The sequence below is a fragment of the Lissotriton helveticus genome, chromosome 4_1 (assembly GCF_964261635.1).
Source record: "Lissotriton helveticus chromosome 4_1, aLisHel1.1, whole genome shotgun sequence".
Lineage (NCBI taxonomy): Eukaryota > Metazoa > Chordata > Amphibia > Caudata > Salamandridae > Lissotriton > Lissotriton helveticus.
Window position 1 is genome coordinate 389055113 of NC_136063.1, and position 20090 is coordinate 389075202.

At 42.4% G+C, this 20090-nt stretch overlaps 1 protein-coding gene across 1 annotated transcript in view; it reads right to left on the minus strand.

Annotated features, from left to right (window-relative positions):
- The window catches only part of ZFPM2 (zinc finger protein, FOG family member 2), a 641123-nt gene that overhangs the window by 465418 nt on the left and 155615 nt on the right, over nt 1-20090 (minus strand). The window lies entirely within an intron of this gene.

Sequence of the window (20090 nt, forward strand, 5' to 3'; positions counted from 1 at the left end):
AGTAATCCTTCCAAAGAGACCATACTGTGTACCCCATGGCGGAAGTCGAGACCGTGAAACCGATCTCCTTGTATCTCCTTCCCTAAAGCTTTCCCCGCGACCCCCTCATGACCCTCCTCGGTGTCAGAAATTGGGGAGATAACCCGCATCTGAATGTTTAATGTTTATACCACACAGACAGACGTACAGAATAGGTCACCAGATGAAGAAAGAACAGTCTATTTAAGTACGTATGGCTCCTTTATTTCAGTCAGCAGAATATGTTTTCTATTTTTCATTCGCCCTCATGCCATTTTTTCAGATCATTCATTCGGACCCGTAGTACTTTCTTTGCCAAGCTGTGATGGCTATGACCGGTGCCATTATGGGAGTACATTTATACCGATTGTGTAATTTATTTACCAATTGGTCGACGATCGCTACAACTGTGACATCACTATGGCTGATACCAGCGGCACTAATCTTCGAGTTCGTTTTAAAACATCACAAAGGGAATTTTTTTGGTAAAAATATTTAGAACAAATCAGACATATGCAAAGTATATTTACTCCTACAATTTGTATAGCTATACAAAGGTTTGAAAATTCACAAAAGGAGTAGTGGTGGAAGTTTTGTGTAAATTGTACAGATCCAAGGTACATGTCCACGAGTAATGTGCCAAGGTACTGTGCCAAGGAACGTGCTGCATATTCCTCATCGGGTTGACAATTAGCTGGAGACATTTTGAGAAATTGCGCATTTCTGAATTTTTTTCTTCAGTAGATATATATTTTCCTATTGGACACAACCCTTTTCCTAGACAGTACTGGAATATGGGCATTTAAAAAAAATCCTCTCCATTTGCACACTTAATTGACTTTTTTTGAAAATAAATATTTGTATGCAAGTGAGATTAACACTACTAAAAAGCTATGACTTTGTAGGCTTTTTCCTATCTTCCATCTTCCCACCCCAAACCTTGGCAATATTCATGTCCTCACCACTAAAGGTAAAATGAGTTCTCTGGAAAATGCACTATGCTGACCGATTTTATGTGTTACAAAGTTCGACCAAATATCTGGATTTGTTCACAGATTGGAACTCTGGATCTGTTCACTGATTGTCTGTTTTGCACACCATGGTTAACCTTCAGTGCATTAAAAATGAATGGATATTGCCCAAAGTAGGTAGGTATTTTTCTCGGAAAACGAAATCCCTTTCATTTTATAACTAACTATTTAATGTTTGGTATGTGATGAGTTGCACATGTGTGGACATGTTTAGAGCATTTCAACAGCCAAAGACAGTGGTGGGACCACCGCCCCTCCCCCGAAAAAGAATATAAAAAATATTTGAGTTCAACAGAGTAAAGGATTGGATGTAGCAATGGCAAGTGGGCAGGAGAGTGGAAACAATTGGAAGCAGGTGGGGGAATTAAAAATAAAGGCGGGAGGGCTGAGAGGGAAAGCAGCACACATTTGAGAGAGAAGAAGAAGAAGCACAAGAGGTATAGAGAGAGCAGCACATGATGGGGAGTAACATGTAACATGGGGAAGAAGCACATGAGGGAGAGAGCTGGAAAAGACATGCACTCTCATGAAATGCTTGAACAAAAAGAAAAAAGTAGTTTAATAAACAGTGAGCAGAGGAAGTATACATGTTAGTCAATCAAAAGGATGGGGACGAGGCCATGCTCCAGTGGAGGGACAAACACAAGTAGAGGAAGGCAAGCCATTGAATAAGAGGCAAGCAACTGAGAGTGACAATAAAGCCAACCAATGGTAAGCAATAGGCTTAATCTAAGTCCACTGTAAGTTATTTGTAGGCCCACAATAGAGCTTTTGGAACCTGATAGCTCGTACTGTCCTTGTAGAGAAGATCTAAAAATGCTTCAGAGGCAAAATCTTAGTGTCTGAAATCTACAGGTCACCAGTAGCATGGAGAAAGCTAAGTGCAGCTCTGACTGCAAACAGAGAACTACAGGTTCAGAAGAAATGTGGAAACCATTATTTTACACCTCACCATGCTGGGTAAAAGAGCAGGTACCAGGACTACAAGGATAATGCAGTCAATTTAGCTAAAGATACAGGACCACGCAATGCATAGATTATGTCCTGCAATACAGAAATTGTACAGTGAAGGTACACAGCTAGTTTATTCCTCTTTTTTGCCCTTTCTTCCACCTGGCGCTCTGAAGCAGTATGTGTGTTTAGGAAATCCCAGATCGTTTTTTATGACGTTTGCATGCCACAGATGGATGGCCAGGTTAACATTAATTTCATTTAATAAATGAGACCTTTCTGGATACATTGTCTTCATTTTGTTCTATTCGAATGGAATGTAAATACCCTTTTCCCTATCCCAAAACGTGCCATTTTACGTTTTTTTGTAGACATCTGACACTGTTCTTACCAGGATTTCGTAAGGGGAATATATAATTGAGAAAAAGATACAGATCACTTCACTATATAATTGTAACCGTAATACAGAATTATGCACATTTGTTTTTACGTGTTTAGATTACTAATTTTTTTATATAAATTCAGACATAGAAAGATGACATAATTTGCCTCGAATCATACAATGTCTTGTGAAGATGTGAAGCTAGGATTAGAATCTGATTCTCTTGTTTTAAAAAGCAGAAGTGTAGCCATTTAAATTACTGTTCATCGATGTAAATCTCACCAGATATTAGACCTACACTACACAGGCCCACCCACCTACATTGCCGCGGCAAGTGCCCATTCTTTAGGTTGAAGTAAGCAGGGCTCGAGTCCGGGTACCACGCGGGTGGACGGCGACCCCCCACTTATTTTACAGGGAGCTCGATAACTGGAACAAATGGAGCCACACATTCGTACTATGGCCTCTCTGGGGCGAGATCGGAGCCCATTCAGAACGCTGCTCCTGCGCTGGCTTCTCTTATGCAATCGCATCGAAGGGGTGAGCGATGGGAGGCAATGAGGCTGATGTTGCAAGCCACCTTTCGTGACGTCACTTCCTGTCGTGAAATCAGCATACACCCACTTCTTTTTTTAAGACTTGTGCCCTGGAAGTAAGGAATATGGTGTGCCGCTTGAATCCCTGCTTCTTGCTTTGCTAAAGAGCGACTGTTTGCTGATTCTGCACCTCCAGCGAAATCATGCAACAAAATCCTGAAAGAAACTTTTAAAATGTATGAAAAACAGAATTTGTTTTATCATAAGAGGGGCACACATTTAGATTATTGGGAGGAGGCAGGTGTTATTTTCTTTCTAACAAATGCTGTTTTATTCATTCCTGTGAACTTGATAAAATAACAGAAAAGTGCACACCAGAGGGGAAGGGTACAGAGACTATGGGAAATGCAAAGCATTGCCAGGGACAGATAATGCGCTGCCTGGGGTACAGGGGGCTAAGCAAAGCCCGAGGCGCTTCAATCAGCGCTATCAGAACTCTATCAGTGTCTGTACTCCGGCCAAATCCAGAGAAAACAAGGAGTTAAAGAAGCGGGTCAATGAGCTTATAGGCGATTTGTACAAACAGCTCCTCCAGCAAGGTAAGCAACAAAGTCATATTGGCTTTTCTGTGCCCTTTTTTCCCTTTGAACTCCACAACCAGAGCACATCCTTGAAACGTCAGTGGGATGTGAGGAGATGCCTTGGTTTCACCAAATAAATCTTGGGGACGAAAAGAATGAGAGAAACGTTCCACGTAAAGGTTTGTCTCACTCTCTACTAAGTCACTCTTTGATTCAGCTGTCAGAAGTCCTCTGAAGAGCGCTCATCTGTCACGGCAGAAGTGGGGACCTGCCCGGGAGTGTGAGGAAGCACTGCACAACAAACCCACGGCAACCAGTTCTGCTTTAAGCCACCTACTGCTGGGAATCAACTCGAAATAATCACTCAAAACTTTCTTATCAAAAAAGGTTCTAACCACCTTCTTAAAAATCATCTTTCCAACCAAATTAGATCATTCTTAAGAATCTCTTCACACAAAGACACACAAAAACACAAACATGGTCCAGTACACAAAAACATACACATACAAACATGCACTTGTACACAGACAAACACTTGCACACACACACACACGCATGCACAAATATTCATACATGCTTGAATCTATAGACACACTGGGGTATGAAGAACAAACATACATAATCACACCCACACCGAAACAGACACCTGTACATACACACACACACTCACACACAAATACACATGCATGGTCCTGTACCCACAAAAATACATACGCATAGAAACATGCATTTGTACACACACATACATGAACACAGACATGCACATATATACACGTACATACATATATGCACACATTCATGTATATGTGCACCCACTCTGGTATGAACAAAAAGATACATAAACACACACACACAGAAATGTTTCTGTACTCATATCCGCAAACATACATCCATTTAAGTATCTGTGCATGCAAACTGGTATGTAGACAAAAACATGGATACAAACATGCATATAAGCATCCCACTTACGGGTGGATGCTTACAGTTATGCATGCATGTTTACACATACACACACTTGCTCACACATTCAGACATGCATACATGATAAATACACATATGTGTCCCAACATCTTAACCAATAGAACATGGGTCCCTCCAAGCTATTCGTTATTATTTGTAGGGGCAGTTGAAAAATACCACCTCACACATATGTCCAAATCTTTTTGAACAATGTAAAAGGTAAAAATAGATGAGAATGTTACGTGAATCACTTGGTAGCAGCAGAAATGGAACCAGATATCCTCATCATATCAAAAGAAAATATTATTGCGTTTTTCTGTGTGTCTAAGCTTAAACCTGTTGCTTGTCCTGGTTATTCTTGGAAGTGGCTGCCCCTGTGTAACGCATGTGTATTTCTCAATTTTGGCAACCACTTTGGAATATGGACGTGAAGGGCATTCCGACAAATGAAATAGGTTAAATAAGATATATGTTAAATTTTTATTTTAGCTGTATTTCATGCATAGACCTGGTATTACATACCACTTTGACAAAAAGCCTCCACAATGCTGATTTGGCATGTTACATTGGTTTTTAGGAAAGTGTATCTGGCAAATTTACAGACAGGACCATTTGAAACACTCAGGTCTCCCATGTTTATTCTACATAGCTGAACATTTTTCTCATCTGAGTTAATAGTTAAAGCGGAATGTTTGAAAATCATGCCTTAAATACCTTTATGTATTATTCAGCGGCATTTGATTCTTTATAATATTTCTTCACATTCCATACACAACCCAGAAATGCAACCACAATTTCACAGCGTTTTAGGTTTTACTTGTTAGTACAACGTTAAGGAAAACTGTTTCTTTTATTTTTATTTTTTTATTTTGCATTTCATTTCTCACTATTGATTCCTTTGTTTTCCAGATTTCCAAATACAACACAAAGGTTTGCCATTTCATGCATTGAACATTTGTAATATTGTATTCCAACTACCTCTCCATATTCTCATTACAGCACACTATGGAAGAGGCCCCGCCGACGCTCCGATAAACCGATTATGATATGACCCCCTCATCTTTCCAAGCTCATATTAAACTAGAGCCTTTTGGGATTGACCCGAGGCCTCATAAAAACTGATTTTTTTTCTAATTAGGTTAGGAAAAAAATCCCAAATACTGATTGGCTTGATTTTCAGTAGTCCGCAGCTACTACATGCCAAGAATGTTTGTGATGGTTTCTTCTTCTGACCGTGCTAATTTGGGAACCTTTGTCGGTGGCCGATTGAATGTTTACAACGGTGTATTACAAGCCCTAGCGAATGATTGGTTCCTATAGATCTATATTGTTAATCCAACTTTGATGAACACCAACTATTATAAATAGTACATAAGAATATGTGTTTATATAATACTTGATTTTACACATCTGCCATTTAAAAACAACGTAGGATATCATATGTTGAGAATGGTATTCAAGTTACCAACTACAGAAAGATGAAAGCCTGAGCAAGTTTGTCGAGATTCCAAACTGCAGATCATGGCATTTGCCAGCGGAGAGCGTTTAACTGACTGTGACAACTTGCTGGCTAATTATAAAATAATAATGTTGCAAGTAAAGGGGGTTACTATTAGCCAATTTATTTCCGCTCAATGTGAAAGTTATCTGTGCCTTTTTCATTTTTATGTTTGCAAGATTGTTCGAGGTTTTGCCCCCTTCAGTGACACTGTTTTTAACTTGTGTGTTGCCTGTTTCTGCTTGTACCACAGCACATCCGTGAAGCACCTGATTCCCCATTTCCTCAGTGATGTCTGTGCATAATCTTCCGTTTGACTAAGCACTAGCATTACTTTCTCCATCCACATTGACTAGGGTGTTTCATCCTCTTGAGGGGTTGCCCTCCGCGCTCTCCATCGATGACATCTTATTCCATAACGAAGTGACTAGCATCTCTAACCTTGTCCTAAAAGTGGCAACTAATACCTCAGAGCACTTGAGTGATCTTCAGTGACACCACATAGCCCAGTTTTTCCTTAGCTATTTTCTGTTAAGAGCAGGAGGGACGCTCCACACATTTGTATCCAACACCCCCCTTACATCCATATCTGGCCCAGTGTTTCTAGCACACCGCCTGCAAAGGTGAATGGACTGCTGAGACATTTCTCATGGTGGTTTCATTTCATATTTCCATAAAGGACATACTGTTAGCTATTCATCTACTCATATGCTTTTTCACATTGCAGAAACTCATCAAAGTGGCTACAAATATACCCATGAAAGTAGCATATGTAACTTTGTGTCAGTAAAAGCTGAGCAAAAGAGCAGACTCATTTAATCAAGGGTGAAATAGAAGTGCAAATATCTTTTATTTTATTCGGAGTATGGGAATACAGATAAAAAAGTAATGGCAACTGGCAAACCCTAGACAATATCACATCATTAATGTTAACTGTGTGAGAAAGAAGCGAACACACTGCTTGAAGTAAATACAAGTATATATTCCGAGGTGAGTCAGGGGTAAAAATAAAATTATTATGGCCTGCAAAACTGGTTCTTAACCTTTTGACTTCTGTGGACCACCACTTAATCATTACGGCAGTTCAAGGACCACTGCTGAATAATGATTAGAATCCGGGGAGCCTGGCCTAAGAAAGTTTGATGATTTGAGCAACATAACAGTACACAAATACTGAAATATTTTCATAGACAAACAAATATAAAAAATAAATCAACATTTTAATTTTAATGGGAGAGTTGGAGCATTTTTAAATTCAAGTAAGGCAACCCATAATCAATACTATATTCTGTTTGATGCACTTGCACTATTCCACGAAGTAATCTGAAGATACCAACTTAGCATTTAGCCTACGATTTCAAATCCCTTCATATATACAGAACGTTCTAACATTTTCAATTTTACATGTGCTTCTTTATTTGAATACACTTTATTAATATGTTAATATTATTTAATTTCCTAAGCAATTGTTGAACACTTCAGTAGGCTTTGTGGGCCCTAAGGGGTCCCTGGACCACAGGTTGAGAACCACTGGTCTAAAATATCTCATTGTAAAAGTTGTTTTAAGCATTCTAACAATTATCCAAGTTAACAGCACCAAGGTCAATTCTAAACAGTTTACTGTGAAAAGGTGTGACTTGCTTCTGACTTACTTCATAACTCAGTAAATCACATCTACTTCTGAAAAAAGTAGTCAATCTGACCCTAAAATTGGTGCATTTCAGAAAGATGAATAGAATTTCAAGCATACCTACGAAAGAGTCCAATTCAACTTCTGATCAACTTTACCATTATATATACTACCATACACCGATACCATAACAAATAAATTAATGAATGTAAGCAGTGTTTTGGTTTTCAGAGAAATTTCTGTGATTAAAAAATGTCACAGAGCCCTTCTACACTCATGAATATGTTCCAAGTATTCCAGAACCTGCTCCTCCCAGGGGAGCATTCATGTATTTGTATTTGCATAAAAAATGCTGATTCTGTAGTGACAGAACATGAGTAGGAGTAAACAGGCCATAGAAGTGCATATAGATTGTATGATGCAGAGGGAGTAATGGATATTTTACAAAACATAGGAGTGGGACTGTGAGGGGGAAGGGGCAAAAATGATACCTTTATCGGAAATGCAGGCATGGACTTCCTCATCTCCATAGAACCCCAAAACTCCTTTTGATATCTTGATAGAGTGTATAGTTATGGAGCTAGGCACTGCTGCCGGGCTTGCTGGTTTGGCTCTGCTGCGGTATATTCTAAAATCACTCTTTCAAATCGAGTATGGGGGGTTTCTTGGGAGTGGATATACCAATTGTTGAAACTACTGACTATCCTGCATCGTTGGAGGACCCCTTGTTTTTGAAACCTCGTAGAGTTATTCACGTACGAACAGACAGCGAAATGATGTCCATATGTTTCTATCAGCGCGTACCCCTGGCTGAGAGCTTCTAGATCCTTCACAGTTCTGGAGTCCTTGTATTCACATAATTTTGTTTTGGGAGGAGAAGTCGGATTCTAGCAAAGGACATCCCCTTTACAAGAATAATGACCTAGGTGGATTTAATTCTTGTGTGTCCTACACCGAGGAACACCTTTTGAAGGCCCTTGGAATGGGAAAACTAATAGCCTGAGATGACATTACGAAATTGGATGTTTCTACATCTTTAAGCCCCGCTGTGCAAGAATTGTATTTCTGTATTGAAGAAGAAAAATAAGAAATTTTCTACATATTTGAAGAATTTATGTTATACCAAAATTGATTCCCTCTTCTGAGGTTCCGTGACAATTGTAAGTGATGTTTTCGACTCGCACGAATATGGTCGAGTCTGGTATCTAAGAACCGCAAATGACGAGTTTAGTAAGTATACGCAGTTTCGCTGTGCTAACTTAAACCGTTCGTTTGATATGTGGGTTTTTCATCTGTACCCACGGGTTCCATCTTAGATACGGCATCCATTTTTGTCTCTTGCCCTCAAGTAGCCAGCGAACGGACACTGTCCGCTTCGTTACCTTGGGACTCTCAAGATATTTGTGGAAGACACATGTTCTTTGTAAATATCTTTTACGATGAGGGGGATGATACTGTAAGGCAGATGGCCCCGCTTTTGCCGTGCCGGTTTATTGTCTCAGCCGTGCATCTCATTAGGCACGTCCCTTTGATGCCTGTATCTCGTGTTTCCCGATACCTCCCCTTTTACACCCTTTTCGATCTCCCCACTTCTCCATCTTCCTCTGCACCTGTCTTTGTCCCTATTTCGATCTGTTTTACTGCCGATCGGAATTCACTAATGTTGGGAAGATGGGTTTTTACAGTTGGGAACCGCCAAATGTTTCCGCACTTATGTTCCGGACCTTATGTGTACCAAAGTGACCAAAGCGACCCCTCTGGGGGATAATTATGGGAACCAGGTTGTAAACTTTTGTGTACCATGTTGTCCTATGAGTAAATTCTGTATAAAAGGAGCGCTCCACAGAACCAATTTGAAGCAGTCTCCCCAAGTTGCACGTGTTGTACTTGTTGTGACTTCTGTGTTCCCTGCAGTAAATAAACCTTGAATCTTTGACGCCGAAGGAAGTGTCCCGTGTCTCTGTAGTTTGTGCGCCGAAACAGGTATCCCATGAAGGTTATAGGTGTTGTTCCCTGGCACCGCTGGTACTGTTAAAAAGTCCAGTCCTTCAGTTGGCGCCCAACGTGGGGCGACTTCAGCGGTACCGGTCCAAAGCCTGATGATCGTGAGGAACTTCGTGTGAAATCTCCGAGGGAAGGTGCACCCCGCTTCATCGATCCTGTTGTCGAAATAAGTGGCCCGAAGTTTTTCCCTGCGAAGATTCCCGCCTCCTGACGGCTGCGACGGACCGATGCCCTGACTGTCGACCTGTCTTCGACGCCCGGCGTAGACCTTATGTACAAGCGAGACGACAGACGGGCCTTCCTGGTGACGCCATTGAAGTTCTGAGTTAAGTATTTGTGGGTCGCTCCCAGTCCTTAGTGGTTGTTCTAGCTTTTGAAAGCTTTGTGGTTAGCCTTTAAGGCTTTGTGGTAATAGCTCACTGAGCTTTGTAATAGCCTCCTCAGGCTTTGTGGTAATAGCTCTCCGAGCTTTGTAATAGCCTTAAGGCTTTGTTGTATTGCATGGTTCCATTGCATTTGTGGTTCTTAGTATTGGTTTTTAGTATTATTTGACAGTTGCAATTGCCAAAAACCGAGGGTTTTGACTTACACGAGGTTTTATTGCTTCGGTAATCCTTGAAGTTTGATACTAGGTTAGTGTGCACGATGCCTAGCCATAGTGATTTGTTTCGTATTTTCAAATGTTGCGCAATGGATTCCCGGTTGGAGGACTCATGTCCGATACCTCCAGTTGGAACTCCGATACATGATCTTTATAGTCGACATGGTGTGGGTCCTATAATCTATAATGATTACTGGGTCCGTTATACAAAGAAAGACGGTGACCTTAGATGGCCACCACATGGAACTTTTGAACTTTCGATTTTAGATAATCTTGAGGCTAAATTATTTTCAAAGAAAGCTAGGCCAGCTATGTTTGATTCTTTTCGGATATGGCGTAAAGAGGCCAAGCAGAAAGAAATCAAACAACTTAAAAAGGATCAAAAGCAAGAGTTCGTTCCTGTAATGCAAGCTATAAAAGAATGTAGACAAGACAAAGAAGAAAAAGACATGGAAATCGCTACTAGATTGCATCACATGAAAATAGATAAATGTTACCCAGTTTTACCGAATAAATCAGAAAAGAAAGAAGAAGATTTGAAGGAGGATTCCTTGCTGTCATACTTGATGAAATCACCACCTCCTTATGTACAGGGTGCTACTGCTCCTGTAGTTCCTCCTGTTGTACCTCTTGTTGCTCCAGCGGCTGCGGGTCAGCCCGCTGTTAACCCTACGTTTGTTTCACCACCTGTCCTCGTTCCTACTGCTCCTGTACCTGTACCTTCGCAGACTGTTGTTTCTGCCACTCCAACTATCTTGTCCGTTCCTACTATGCCTTCCTTCACCTCCAGTGTTGTTGCCCCTGTTTTTCTTTCTCCTTCTGTTCGTAAGCGTGTTCCTAACTCTGTTGCTACCCTTTATTCACCTCTTTCTGGTCCGTTATTTTCGTCTAATTTATCTGAAACTCCTCAGAGACGGAGTCAGATCCCTAGTGGTAGGGAGAAAGAGACGTTAGTAACAATGGCACATAGGTGGATAAGACATCCTGCTAATTACACTCCACGTGTAGTCTTTGATACGTTTTCTCAGTTTAATGAGCCTACGCAGAGATTCGTATTTGAGGAGATGTGTAACTTTTTGAGAGAAGAATGGTATAATGATGATGTAGATAATGTACCGTCCGACATAATTGAACTTCAGAGTCACTTTTCAAACGGTATGATTATAGGAGGCGATGTACGACGTGCCGTGGAACGCTTATTAGCATTCAGACCCACAGCACATTCTCGGGTATCATTAGATGATACCACTGAAAACTGGAAAGCGGTTCCTGGTCAGTATCCTATGAGAGAAGTCCCGCCACTGTGGGTGCCTGGAGATCCGCAGGGTAACCCTGTGGTGCTACCGCATTTTCGAAGAGTGTGGATACATCTTCCATGGAAACGATCGGAAGTTTTGCAAGTGAAGCAATCCTTACCCGATCCGCGTAAAAATCCGGCTGGTTATTATAAGGAGTTATCACAACTGATAGAAGCTTCTATTATGAACCTTGCCGACATCGACATGTTGTTTGGCAACGTTGTACCGCAACCAGTTTGGGCTAAAATTCGTCAAGCCAATCACGCAGCTGAATTAGGGGGTGATTGGGCTGCACTGCTAGCAGCTGATGCATTACAAGTCGGAGGGGCCAAGCCTGAACAGTTGATCTTGGATTTGCCTCAGAAAATCATTACGCTCATGAAAACTCTCATGCCAGCGATGAAGGTGAACTGGGATAAGTTATCAGCTTGTAAGCAAAAGAAAGATGAGAGTGTTTCGGATTTCTTTACAAGGTTTGAGGAAGCGTTTGTCGACCACAGCGGCCAGGACATGGGCGCTGAGGGAGGCCAGCGGTTATTCGTTGACAAATTCGTGTCGAATTTGTTGCCTGAACTAAGCAACAAACTAAAGAATTCAGAAAGTGCATGGGCAGTTTCAACCCCTGCGCAAATACTAGCAACGGCTCAGTATTATGAGAATAGGGAAAAGGAAGAAAGTGATCGTGTAGAAAAGAAAACGAAGGAGCTCAAAACGAAGGTTTTGTTGCAGCAAGCATACCCTCCACGATCAAACCAAAATGATGCACAACAGCAGTATCGACCACGAGCACAGCTCGATAGAACACAGCCGCGCTCTGACAACTTTGATTCCAGATCTTCACTTGGGTATAATCAGTGCGCATATTGTAGGAAAGAGGGACACCTAAAATATGATTGTCTTGCCTTACGGGACCGTCTGAATGGTGTGTCGACACGTGGAAACCGTGGTGGTGGTCCTCAACAGGCACTTCGTGGTAGAGGTCGTGGTTCATCCCACAATCAGAGTGATCGTTATCAAAATCAATCGGATGTAAATAATTACTTTGATCAGCGAAATGCGGGGTCAATTCGATCTGCACAGTATAATGTTGATGATTATTATGTAGAGTATGAAACTGTTGTAAATGACCATTACTAGGACAGCCAACGACAAAGAGAGGGAGTAGTGTCAGTTCCGGTCGATCAGAGTGGGCCTTACGTTGCAGTGGCTACATCGGGTGTAGTTGAGCCTTTTCTGTTAGACACTGGTGCGACAAAAAGTTCCATCATGCATTCAAAACTCCCTGGCGCACCTTTGTCTGGCTTAACGAACGTTTCCGTTGGATTCTCTGGCGCCCCTGTTAGAAACCCAGTCTCTAATCCTTTGCCTCTTATGATTGGACCCCGTGAGCTAACCGCTCCACTGATTCTATCTACAGGTTGTGGTGAAAATCTTTTGGGTCTGGATTTGTTGAAACGATTATATGCAACATTGTATTGTTCCCCCGAAGGAATGAAGCTTACATTGGGACGGAGAGTGATCTCTCCCATGTATTTGTCAGTCGATAAATTCCCACCGGAGTTGAGTTCCCTCCCTGCGTCCTTATGGGCCACAGGTCCCAATGACGTGGGCCTGTTAGACATTCCACCCTATGTGATTCAATTGAAACCAAATGCGCGATTACCGCGTTTACCTCAATATCGTATTTCTCTCGAGGGCGAACGAGCGCTGTTAGCAATTGTTTATGATCTCATTGGAAAGGGTGTTGTTGAAGAAACTAGTGGAAATGTATGTAATAGCCCTGTATTGCCAATTCTGAAACGAACTGACCCAACTAAACCTCCTGTGTACCATTTCGTTATAGATTTGAGAGAGGTAAACAAAATAGTGGTTCCACAATTCCCCGTGGTCCCTGACATTACGGCTTTATTAATAATGATCCCGGCATCTGCCTCCTGGTTCACAGTGATTGATTTAAAGAATGCTTTCTTTAGCATCCCAATTGCAGAGGAAAGCAGAGACCTATTCGGATTTTCATTAGGTGGTCGCAGTTTTAGGCTAAAACGCGCTCCACAGGGCTACTGTGAGAGTCCGTCAATCTACAGCCAAGCACTTAAAGGTCAACTTGATGACTTTGTATTACCAACGGGTGCAGCTTTGATTCAATACGTTGACGATCTTTTAGTGGCAGCTGATACAGAAACTATTTGCAAAACGGCTACAGTATCATTGTTACACTATCTACATGACTTACACCACAAGGTATCGCCTTCAAAGCTACAGTATTGTTGTCAAGAAGTTACCTATTTAGGTCACTTATTGTCAAAAGAAGGGAGAAGGTTGACCCCAGAGAGAATTGCAGCGATTTCCCGAATGACTGTGCCAAAAACCCAGAGAGATGTTCGCGCCTTTTTTAGGTATTACGTCCTACTGCAGACAATGGATTCCAAATTTTTCATTGTTGGCGAAACCATTGATAGCCCTTACGTGCAAAGATGTTTCATCCCCAGTACCTTGGTCTGAAGAATGTCAGAAAAGTTTTTCTGAATTGCGTGATGCGTTGTGTTCGGCTCCTGTGTTGAGCACTCCTGACTACAGTAAGCCGTTTACACTATACGTTCACGAGAGGGATGGTTGCGCGTTGAGTGTTTTGACACAACCTTTTGGTGGTAAGCAACGCCCATGTGCCTACTTTTCTTCGACTTTAGACCCAGTAGCAAGAGCTTTGCCAAGTTGCTTAAGGGCAACAGCGGCAGCTGCGGCGTCCATTCAACAGTCCGCAGGTCTAGTCATGGATAATATGCTCACGGTAATGGTTCCGCATGCAGTCGACACTCTATTGAACCGAACGAAAACTCAACATCTGACAAGTGCAAGATTGTCTGGATATGAGTTGACGTTGCTGGCCAGTCACATACGGATAAAACGATGTAATGTGTTGAATCCAGCAACATTGCTGCCGATCGACACAGAATCAAGTGGTGAAGCAGTACATGACTGCTATCTCAGAACTGAAGAGGAAACCAAGGGTCGCATTGACCTAAAAGATACTCCATTGACAGATCCCGATGGTACTTTGTATGTGGATGGTTCTTGTTTCAAGTTGCCGAACGGTGATGTGACAACTGCGTATGCTGTAGTTACATTGAGAACGATTGTGGAAAACGCAAGTTTAAGTCAGAATTCGGCTCAGGCTGCTGAGTTAATTGCTTTGACGAGAGCGTGTGTGTTGTCTAAAGATAAACGGGTGAATGTGTTTACAGATAGCCAATATGCGTTTGGTGTGGCACATAGTTTTGGACGACTGTGGAGAGAGAGAGGATTCCTTACGTCACATGGTACGAAGATTCAGCATGGCCAGCTTGTAAATGATCTTTTGGATGCACTTACGTTGCCTAAGCAAGTGGCGATTGTTAAATGTAGTGCGCATCGTAAGGTGACGGATGATGTTGGTCGTGGTAATGCGTTTGCGGATGAGACTGCTAAGGAGACTGCCCGAAACCTTAGCACTCGAATGTATGTGACGAGTTCGGTTAGGTGGCCTGCAGAATCAAGTATGTGTGAAAACACTATCGAGAGTGTGAAAGCAATTCAGAATGAGGCCACCGAGACTGAAAAGACGAAGTGGAAAGAAAGTAAGGGAAAGTTGGATGCGAATGGTTGTTGGATTGACTTATCGGAACAGAAAAGATGGATGTTGCCTGATGCATATGTGCTGGCTGTTGTGACTATGGCACATGGGTTAGCACATATTAGCGCGAAAGGTATCTGTAAATTGCTGTTTCCTGTGTGGAAGAATGATGGTATTACAAAATGTGCTGAACGCTTGGTTAAGAATTGTATGGTATGTATGTTGTACAATCCTGGTAAGGGAACCCCAACTCCTCCTGGTAGTTTTGCTCCCCCTTCATGTCCCTTTGAGGTGATCCAATTGGACTTCATCCATATGGAGCGATGCAATAACTTGAAATACGTTTTAGTTGTTGTTTGCGCATTCTCCCGATGGATTGAGGCCTATCCTCTCAAAGACAATACTGCTTTGTCCACTGCGAAAATCCTACTGAAGGAATACTTTCCTCGGTATGGAATGCCTAGAATTGTGTGGTCAGACAACGGAAGTGAGTTTGTGGGGAGTGTGATGAAGAGTGTGTGCAAGGGCCTTGGAATTAATCAGAAATTCCATAGTGCCAATCATCCTCAGTCAGCTGGTTTGGTTGAAGGGTACAATGGCACCCTTAAACTAAAACTAGCAAAGATTCAGGCTACGACAGGTCTTTCATGGCCTGACGCTTTACCCTTAGCATTACTGTCAACAAGGGCAACTGTACACTCCCGAGTAGGGCTCAGTCCCTATGAAATAGTGTTCGGTCGCCCTGCCAATGTTTGGGGGGTCCCTAGACCGGGTGCCTTTTGTGATCTTGAGTATCCAATGTTGATCGATTATCTTCATGACTTGACTGCTAAACTGAGGTTAATTCACCAACAGGTTCACGAAGCATTGCCGACGCAGACGGAGGGTCCAGGCCACCAGCTTCAGCCCGGAGATTGGGTGGTAACGCGAAATTTTTCGCGCAAGAACAATTTGGATCCCAGGTTCACTGGACCCTATCAGGTCCTCCTTGCCACGAGAACTGCAGTTCGTCTTGAGGGGCGAAAGAATTGGGTGCATGCCACCCATACCAAGAAAGTCCCCATCCCGTTGCCAGCAGACTCGTGGGTGAGGAAAGGCATTGCATCAACTGAAACCGAAGGATTGTCAGCGTTTGTACCTTTCAGCGACGCACAACCTGTCGGAGAATCCTCAGTGCAGCAAAAAGGCATTGTTGAACACTTGTCATCAAAAGACTCAAGACCAGAACATTCAGCTGATCAACAGGGCGTTGTCCCTTCGACGGATCTTTTGTTTAACGAACAGACACGTCCTGGGAAAACCCGATATTTTTTGCGATCCAGCACTAAAGACTAATAAAAAACCCCGTTCTGTCCCTTGACAAGTGCATTATCCCGTTTTCCATGATCAGTTTGAACACTCATACTATTGTAATTATTTTGTACATATTCATTGAGCTTCGTTCCTTACACTTTTTGTTTCCACAGCTGAGAGACATTGTTTTCGCATATATATATATATTTGTGAAATGAAGGCCGTAGGGCCGCGCGCGTACTTCCTTCTGGTTAGTAGGTCTTGACGCTAGGTTAAAGACCGTCGGTTCCTGGGAACTCCTAGGAATTGACTATTGCTACACAGAACGAAGTGCGTCAAGAAACGTTGCGGACGGTCATAGGGAATGGCATTTTCAAAGCTGATGGACTTGGAAAGAGCTCAAGCACAAAGATTCAAGCTGCAGCAACTCAGTCGTACCAAATGTTTTGTGTTCCAAATATTCGTACTGTTTGTGACTGTTTCTGCGTTATTGGCGGGTGGAGTATATTACACGATGTCTTACTTCTTGCCTTCTATCATACCTACTCCTACCCCTGACCTTAAACTCATCTCCACTGATTCTCCTCATTCTTTTCACATCTTACCTGAACACGAGCAGGCTAGACGTGCAGAATTCCGCAACAATTCCTTTATTCAGCTCCTTCATCAGCATCAGTTAGTGGTTAACACTACTAATTGTTGGGTGTGTGGGTTGATGCCGCATACTACGGATAAGGGAATTCCATATATGGTGTTACCGTATAGCTCCCAAGGGTCTGCTCGAGCATTTCAAACAATGTTTCAAAGCGCACTGGGTTTCCACCCCATTCGAGAACCACGTTCCCCCTACTCTGGTCCTACCTCGTACCAAAAACCTTTGTCTATAGTAATAGAGGATTTAGATAGCGATATCTATGATCCCTCGCTTATCCCTGAAGAAGAGGTACAAGCCTATAGGGTCCTAAGTAGAGGCGAATATAGTGTGTTTACTGGTGAAAAACAGCTTAAAAGCTCGCCTCCGATATGGGTCGTACCCCACATTGGTAACTTTTGTTTAATAGGTCGCGGCCGTAGATCGAAAGGCCGACTTGGAGAGAGTGCTTGCACTGAAAATTATATTTTGCCAATGGTCTCGTCCCCTGTGTTTTTGGCTGCCAAGGGTAGATACTTTATTTGTCATGATCGTGCGTATGCATGGTTGCCCTCTGACTTCATGGGCTCATGTTTTATCGCAAACTTGTTGCCTCCGACGTTTACTGTAGATGCAGATTATCACAAAACTAGAGTTGTGAGAGGCGTAATTAGCGAAGAGGATACTGCCGGTCAAGAGGCAGGAGACTTTTTCAAGGGTTTCCTCCCATTTTGGGGACCTATGGTTAATAGTAGGAACCTGAGACAGTTGACTCGAGTGGTAGAATCGACAGCTAATATTACTGCCAGTGCCCTTGGTAATATCACCACAGAACTTCAGGCGGATAGACTTATGACGTTACAAAACCGTATGGTTTTAGACGTGATCTTAGCAGATCGAGGTGGGGTATGTAAGGTGATCCATTCGAGCTGCTGTATTTTCATTCCTGATAACGCTCCGACTGTCTATCAAGCCATCTCGAAGTTGCATAAGATCTCCGAATCCATACACGTGGATGTAGGGGATTGGACGCTACTTGGATGGTTTTGGGACCTGATGTCGACTTGGGGTTGGAAGATTCTGATGATCATTGGAGTCGTTGTAGCGTTCCTGTTCACGTGTTGCCTTTGCGTGCAGTGCGGTCCTGCCTTATGTGGCCTCTGTGCTACAACGTGTATGAGACAGCCACCTGTTACCAAAGGGTCTCGGTTGGACAGAGCTATGCTACAGCAACATCTCGAGGGTCTGATGAATATCGAATATGATTCCGACTAGTGCTTGCCTACATGAGGGCAAAAGGAGCGTCTGAGGCTCCGTGACAATTGTAAGTGATGTTTTCGACTCGCACGAATATGGTCGAGTCTGGTATCTAAGAACCGCAAATGACGAGTTTAGTAAGTATACACAGTTTCGCTGTGCTAACTTAAACCGTTCGTTTGATATGTGGGTTTTTCATCTGTACCCACGGGTTCCATCTTAGATACGGCATCCATTTTTGTCTCTTGCCCTCAAGTAGCCAGCGAACGGACACTGTCCGCTTCGTTACCTTGGGACTCTCAAGATATTTGTGGAAGACACATGTTCTTTGTAAATATCTTTTACGATGAGGGGGATGATACTGTAAGGCAGATGGCCCCGCTTTTGCCGTGCCGGTTTATTGTCTCAGCCGTGCATCTCATTAGGCACGTCCCTTTGATGCCTGTATCTCGTGTTTCCCGATACCTCCCCTTTTACACCCTTTTCGATCTCCCCACTGTCTCCATCTTCCTCTGCACCTGTCTTTGTCCCTATTTCGATCTGTTTTACTGCCGATCGGAATTCACTAATGTTGGGAAGATGGGTTTTTACAGTTGGGAACCGCCAAATGTTTCCGTACTTATGTTCCGGACCTTATGTGTACCAAAGTGACCAAAGCGACCCCTCTGGGGGATAATTATGGGAACCAGGTTGTAAACTTTTGTGTACCATGTTGTCCTATGAGTAAATTCTGTATAAAAGGAGCGCTCCACAGAACCAATTTGAAGCAGTCTCCCCAAGTTGCACGTGTTGTACTTGTTGTGACTTCTGTGTTCCCTGCAGTAAATAAACCTTGAATCTTTGACGCCGAAGGAAGTGTCCCGTGTCTCTGTAGTTTGTGCGCCGAAACAGGTATCCCATGAAGGTTATAGGTGTTGTTCCCTGGCACCGCTGGTACTGTTAAAAAGTCCAGTCCTTCACTGCGCCCTGACGAAGGATCTGTGGACATTTAGTCCTTTTTACGAAACGCGCGTCGGCGCTTCCTTTTCCTTTTGTAAGTATTGTACATAATAGTGTATATCTGTTTTTAGGTTTTGATGAACTACTTTGTGTATGAGAGGGGAGTGGTGTTTGATAGGTTGAGTGGAAGCAGTGTTGTTTGTATACATGATTAGATAAGTGTATGTCCTTTTGGGGTTTTGAATATGTCTTCTTCTGGGGCTTATATAAGTCAATGTATTTAATATGAATTTGTTTATGTGTTCTATGATTAATGTCATGAAGAAATTATAAATAAATGAGAATATGTTTTTCTAAATAATTCTTTGGATTGGGACAATGATGATTTATATATTAGATAAAAGTAATTGAATACTAAAGTAGATACCGGCGAGAGGTCCGTTATTGTTTCCAATTGTTAGGTAAGAAATATGCCTCTCAGTAGGCGGATTGCCTTATCAGTGCCTGATGGAACTGCAAGTTGTATACTGAGTGTGCACAGGTACAGTATGACTAATACAGCACTCTGGATGCTCTATGAGGGGTACGATCAATATAATCTACACTGTCTCAGAGCGGTATCCTTTGCAGTGATGACCGGAGGCCTTACAAACAGCATATTTTAAGCTCATTTGATTAGATCGAGACAGATAATAAATGATAGGTATGAGAAAAGAAATCCAGGGTTAATGTCTTGCCATCCCAATAGAAACAGCTGAGCATAACTGTGTGTAAGTTATTCAGTCAAACAAATATGAAGCACATGCAATATGTCTGTATGTGTCATTTACTTTACACCAGAATGATTGCATACATATAAATGGCTTAAGT